At 46.0% G+C, this 6173-nt stretch overlaps 1 long non-coding RNA gene across 4 annotated transcripts in view; it reads left to right on the forward strand.

Annotated features, from left to right (window-relative positions):
- The window catches only part of LOC119709404, a 34358-nt gene that overhangs the window by 10574 nt on the left and 17611 nt on the right, over positions 1-6173 (forward strand). For 3 of the 4 annotated variants that reach the window (XR_005259349.1, XR_005259351.1, XR_005259348.1), the window contains exon 4: positions 1911-2818. This is a non-coding gene — a long non-coding RNA (uncharacterized LOC119709404). The remainder of the gene's footprint in view (positions 1-1910; positions 2819-6173) is intronic. The other variant, XR_005259352.1, reaches the window with a different exon arrangement.

Here is a 6173-nt window from a genome sequence, read left to right on the forward strand (position 1 = left end):
CCAACAACAAAGCCATTCTACTCAGAGAGCTCTTCTGTGTTTTTGCTGTTGTGCTGTGCAGGATGTGGACCCAGCTGTGCAAGAGGCAGGAGGGAGACACACAGCCAGCTAGCTCTGGGCAGGCAGCTGAGGGAAGGGTTTGGATGGGAAGCAGTCAGTGAGTTGAGGTGTCTCCAAGTATTGACACTCACTAGTGATTTGGGGATTGAATTTAGTGTCAGTAGGTCCCCATAGTCCAGTTGTAAAAGATAAAATCTTTTTTGAAAATGGTCCAAATCTCAGAAGAGGGTTGTGAAGTAGAACACAGCAATGAAAGAAATTGTATCATCCAGATGGCTTCTGAATATCTCCAAGGATGGAGATTTCACAGTAGCTCTGGGAAAGTTGTGCCAGTGCTCAGTCGCCCTTACAGGAAAAAAGTATTCCCAGATTTTCACAGGGGAAAATCTGTGTGTCAGATTGTGCCCACTGCCTCTTGCCTTGTGACTGAGCAACAATAAAAAGGGCCTGGTTCCATGCTCTGTGCACCTCCAGGTATTTATACCTATGGATATGATTCACCTGATCATTCTCTCCTCCAGGCTGAACAGTCTCTGCTCTTTCAGCCTTCCCTTATGAGACGCTTCAGGCTTTCATTCATGTTACTGGCCCATTTCTGGACCCTCTCCAGCAGCTCTGTATCTCTTATACTGGAGAGCTCAGCACTGGACATCACTCCACGTGTGGCCTCAGTGCTGAATTGAGGGCAGGGATCCCCTCCCTCTACCTGCTGCAGCACTCCTCCCAGTGCAGACACCATTCACCTTCTTCACAGGCAGGACACACTGTTGGCTCGTGTTCAATTTCCTGTCCCCCAGAGCCCCCAGGTTCTTTTGTTTGCAAAGCTGCTTTTCACCTGGCCAGCACCCAGCATTTACTGGTGCCTGGGCTTGTTCCTCTCCAGGTTCAGGGCTTTGCACTTGCTTTGTGTCATTGGGCCCCAGATTCACCTCAGGGTTTTGCCTCACCAGTACTCAGCTGCACACTGTCCTTAACACAGGAAACACAACGTTAAATGGCAATTGTAGAATCACAGAGACTCAAATCTTACTGACACATTTATCTGTATTGCTGATTAAGTTATAAAAAGAAGATAAAAAAACATCAACTACTTTCATTTGAAAGCTCTAAATTCATATCCATTTTCCTTTTTTCCTCTTTTGCATTAATGAAATAAGAACACAGAAAACAAGAACTTCTCTTTCAGTGTTTCGAGTTGTTGTTTTTGAATATCTTTTTTAAGGAAATTAGGGCTAAAGCAATGATAGCTGTAAGAACATGCATTGTGAATACAGGTATTATTTGAACTCTCAGTCAGCGTCTACAGGGGAAAGACACTACATTTTTGGAGGCTGGAAGAGGAGACAGGAGCAAGTGCAAATAAAAAGTTGGGCAAATAACCCAGCACTCCGTGTTGTAGTATATGACATAAAGCTCATGGAAAGTGAAGTGTTTGGTCAGCTGTCATAAGCATCCCTGAAAAGCAGTCTAAGCTACTGAGCATCTGCTTTGGATTTAGTTTAATTTATGCAGCTCTTCTCTTTTACCAAGGTAGCATTTATATGGCACTGGTATAGTGGTTTCTTATAAAGAAGTAGTCTCTAATCTGAAATGGATGATTCAGATTTCACTGTAGTTTCACTCTCTAGATCGTCAGAAATTACTTCAGGGGAAACTTTGCCATGTGTCCTCTATCCAGGTACAGCAAGGAGAAATCTGTCCAGGAAGGAATCTTTTGAAAGAAGAGCAAGCACCTCAAAGCCAAAAAAAAAAAAAAAAAAAAAAAAAAAAAAAAAAAGCAATGTTTTCTGGGAACCATTAATATTCTGGGAACCATTAATATTCTGTCCATTCTATTTCCATCTCTTCAGGGTGAACTTCACTGAACTTCACAGAAGCAAACCACAGCAGAGATAAATGGCAGGAGGCAGTGTGGTGGAAGCCATCTCTGGACACAGACTGTGCTGCACAGCAATGCAGTGTCGTCAAGGTGAACATTCCCCATGGAGGAGAGAGGATTCAGTCGTGCTGAAAATAGTTCCTTCTTGAGACAGTCATCAGACAGCTGCTCCCTTCCTGCCAGGGTCTAAGATGTGTATTTCTGAGAGATAAGGAGTGAGAAGGCACTTTTTAGCCAGGCCGCAGCCAGGCTGGGGAGGGCAAGGGGAAGTTCCTGCAGGTGCTGTGTGTTGGCCACTGGGAACCTCCCTTTCTGCCTGCTCAGACTCATCAAGCTCATGAACTGGAAACAAGAATGGCCTGTATGGGCAGCAGCAGGAAAAGGAATGGGTTTTTTGTAGTCTTTACCCCTGGAAGCTACTCTCAGGTTATATGCTCTGTGTTTCCCTGAGACAGACAGACCTCCAAGGTGGTCCCTCTGGCTGGGGACGTGTCCAGGTGGCCACTCCCAGGCAGCTGAAGCCATGGCTATCACTGAAAGCTTTGATTTCACTTCATTCAATCAACAGACAGCTAATTCCATGCCACTTGCCATAGCATATCCCTCCAGAACACCAAATCCATAAAACTGCTTCTCATGAACATCAGCTGAAATGTCCTCAGCAAAAGCAGCAGGCTTTGGTTGCTTTGAGTCCTTGAAGAGCAGAGTGACCTGCAGGCAGAGTCAGAGATCTGTGGAGCTCATTGGGGCAGCAAAATGCATCACATCACATCAGGAAACATCACATCCACCAGGTGAGGAGCAGCAGGGCAGGCAGAGTACAGGAGATTCTTCTCATTACCACAGGCTGGACATATTCTCAGTGGTCACTGAATGCTGGTAAGCATTTCTCTATGTCCATAACAGAAATTTAGGGGTGTGGTTCAAACATTTTTTTTCATTATGAGTTGCCAGGCATGATTTTTCAGAAACATGTGTATGATACAGCATTAACATCACCTCTGTGGATTATTTCTGACAATATCATAACATTGAAGGAAATAAGATTGCATGATGTCCCTGCCTATGTCAGAGAGATTGGATTAGGTGAGATTTAAAGGTCTGTTCAACCCAAACTCTTCTGTGATCTGTGTGGCTCTCTGAATGGCTGCACTGGGTGAGTCCAAAGGAACAGGCAGACTCTCACACCCAAGACGTTTGTCATCATCCCACTCTCCTCAGTCACCCAGCCTCTGCATGACATTCCACTCAGGTGGTGAAGCCTTCTAGAGAACAAACCACCTCAAGGTGGTGAAAAATGTCATGTCAAGAAGAAAAAACAACTTACAATTGGGAAACTGTACTGCAAACAACAATGTGTGCTGTGTGTCCCTGCCAGTAACAGGAGACAGAAGCACAAGCACATTCCTACTATCTCTATATGAAGCCTAAGAAGCCTTTGGCCTTCTCAGGTCTCAGTGACCTATTTGTGCCCCCACGTGGAGGCTGTAATGGTCATGGGATAGAGCAGATATCCTCTTCAACAGGGATCCCCTTGCACACCCTGCTAGTGAGCCCTGGGAGGCTGGAGAGAGCTCAGGGCTGCTCAGCTTCAGCTGCAGTAGGAAACCTCCTGCCTGGAGAGCAGGCTCAGGTGCCTTACACAGACAGAGGTGTCTCCCTGTCTGTGGGGACAGGTCACTGCAGCTCCTCCTCAGGTGGGCAGAGTCTTTGATGCCCAACAAGGAATTGAGATGTGCTCAGGGCATGGGGGGCACCAGGAATGAGCAGGATCTGCATGGATGTCACAGTACAAAGCAACACTCCGTTTTCAGAAGGCTTAAAATTGTTTTTATTCTAGCATGCATGCTTTTTATACATTCTCACAAAACTCTTAAGTTTGCCCTTTACTCATTGGCCAGGAAAGACAAACAAAGTGCTCACTGGAACAGGCAGTTGCAGGTTTCTCTTATTTATCCTTCTTTCTTTCTTGGTTTCTATGTCAACGACCTCAGTAGAAAATTCTTTCAGAGGTAAACATGGATCATCTTCTCAAACTTCTCTCTGGCTCACAGAGGTCACTGTAAAACCTGTTCCAGATGGATGTGCTGCTCCTCTGAGCACACATTACAGCTAAGGTGGAAGGAAGGCAGTCCTGTATGTGGTGGGTCATTGCTGGTGATTACTCTGCCCTACTTCAACCAAATCAGCTTCTGGGTGACTGGTGCCCAGACCCTGATAAACCGTGGAAGATATTCCATAAGATACAACCTACATCCATCTGTTCATTGTTTATATACACGTTTGATGTGTTATCAGCTCTCTTAATGCCACGTCACCCAGGGAACAGACTTGGTGACAAGCAGCTGTGCTTGGGCGTTCTTCTCAAGCTGCATTCCTCTCAATGACAGTGGGTGAGACTCAAGAGTGGCCCAGCCCAGCTCACAGAGCAGTGGGGAGACAGGTAAAGCAGCAAACTTTCATTTGGGGGTGAGAACTCTCCACTGAGTATGAGTTGTGCTGTTAACCAGACTCCTCCTGTTCCCAGCAAACAGCAGCGGAAGAGCTGGCCTAGGAGGTGACATTCAGGATGTCCTTTCTGTCACCCACCACAGCAGCTGAGGAGCTCCTGTTACAGAGCAGGGGAGTGGGGTGGGCAGGCTAAGACGCCTCCGGGTAAGACAAAGTCAAAAGAAGGCAAGTGGCAAGAGGGGGAGGGAAGGAGAACTAGGATTAGGTGCATAATATTAGCACAAGCAGCAACTGTAGCCTAAAAAAGACAGCAATGAGGTGGTGTCTTCCTCGGTTGGCACTCATTTGGGACAGATGCACAAATCCTACTTCTGGGCAGATTTCAGTGCTGTAAATGGAAATAAACTGGTATGGAATTTCTATAAATCTGCTCACTTTAAAAATCAGGCTTTTCAAGACTGAGACAACCCAGGGGGTTACCACAGAATTTTCCGAGTGACACTCACTGTAGTGAAGTTGCCAACAGGATACACAGCAGACTTTTTTGTGACATTTCTGAACTAGCTTTTTCTTGCAGAAAAGTTCCTTTTGCATCCTTAGGAAATTTATTAAGGGTTTTATTATTTTATATTGGAAGACAGATTCCCTTGTGGGTCAGGCTGAACATTTCTTTAATTGCTTTCTGCCTTCATCTCATGTGCCAAGGTAAGAATACCATTGCTTCTCCTGAAGCACAAATCAGTTGTATAAAGGTGAACAGCTCCAGGTTTGGTTTTTGTTGTTTTTTTTTTTCCCTTTGGATGATGCTACATAAAACATATGCCATAGGGTGGGCTCAAAAAAAACAGGTCTCTGTGAGGTGGGCCACAGCAGCAACTCAAAACTTGGACCACTCTGCACCACCCCATCCACTTTCCCTCTGACAGAGAGAAAAGCAGCTCCTGAGGCTGCTGGACCTCAACCTGAGCTACCTGCCCTGCCTGGGGAGCTGAGGTGAGGTGTGGACATTGAGGGCTTCCAGGCTCCACCTGTGAGTAGCCCCTGAATCCTTCAGGCCTCTGGGAAGGTCTGGATTTTCACTCTGCTCTCCCAGTACAGCTTGTGTTCCCAGGTTTGGGAAATGCTGCCTGAGGATTGGTTCTCTGCAGTGCAGACAGCTCTGCTCAGCACTTACACCTCCTCAGCAGTAATGAAACAACAGAATAAATACAGAAAATTATTTCTTCAAAACTAAAATTAGGCTTTAAAAAGAATTTCAGAGGTGGGGTATGAGTCAGTAGTTTGCAGATTATCATTGTAGTGTTTCCCAGCAGCTCCCCTCAGATTTCTCCTGACCTTTTGTCCCCAAACCTGTCCTGAGTTGTCATTTCTTCCACCCCCACATCCTCTACTGTCTTATTACTTATTTCATTTCCTTGCACACATCCATCTTGTTTTTGTCCTCCCAGACCCTTTCTGACTTCCCCAGCACTGTTTCAACCCCACCTCAGTTCTGTGGTTACTCTTCCACACTCTCTCTTAGCAATTTTTTTTCTGCAACAAGAGTCAGAATATATCAAGTTCAGCTGCTCACACCTCATGCATTAGGGCCCAGCTCTATTTGATCTGAGCATGTTCAACAGGCTGCTCCTGCTGCACTTGGCTCCGAGAGGGGACAAGACTTTCTGCAATGTTGCTGTTCCTACAGCCGCTGCTTTGCTCACCAGGAAGGGGTTCATGAACTGGGGCCTCTTGCTGATCTGCAAAGCAGAAGATGGTCTTCTGGGTCAACAGGCATTGCATT

This window comes from Motacilla alba, chromosome 18, assembly GCF_015832195.1.
Source record: "Motacilla alba alba isolate MOTALB_02 chromosome 18, Motacilla_alba_V1.0_pri, whole genome shotgun sequence".
Taxonomy (NCBI): domain Eukaryota; kingdom Metazoa; phylum Chordata; class Aves; order Passeriformes; family Motacillidae; genus Motacilla; species Motacilla alba.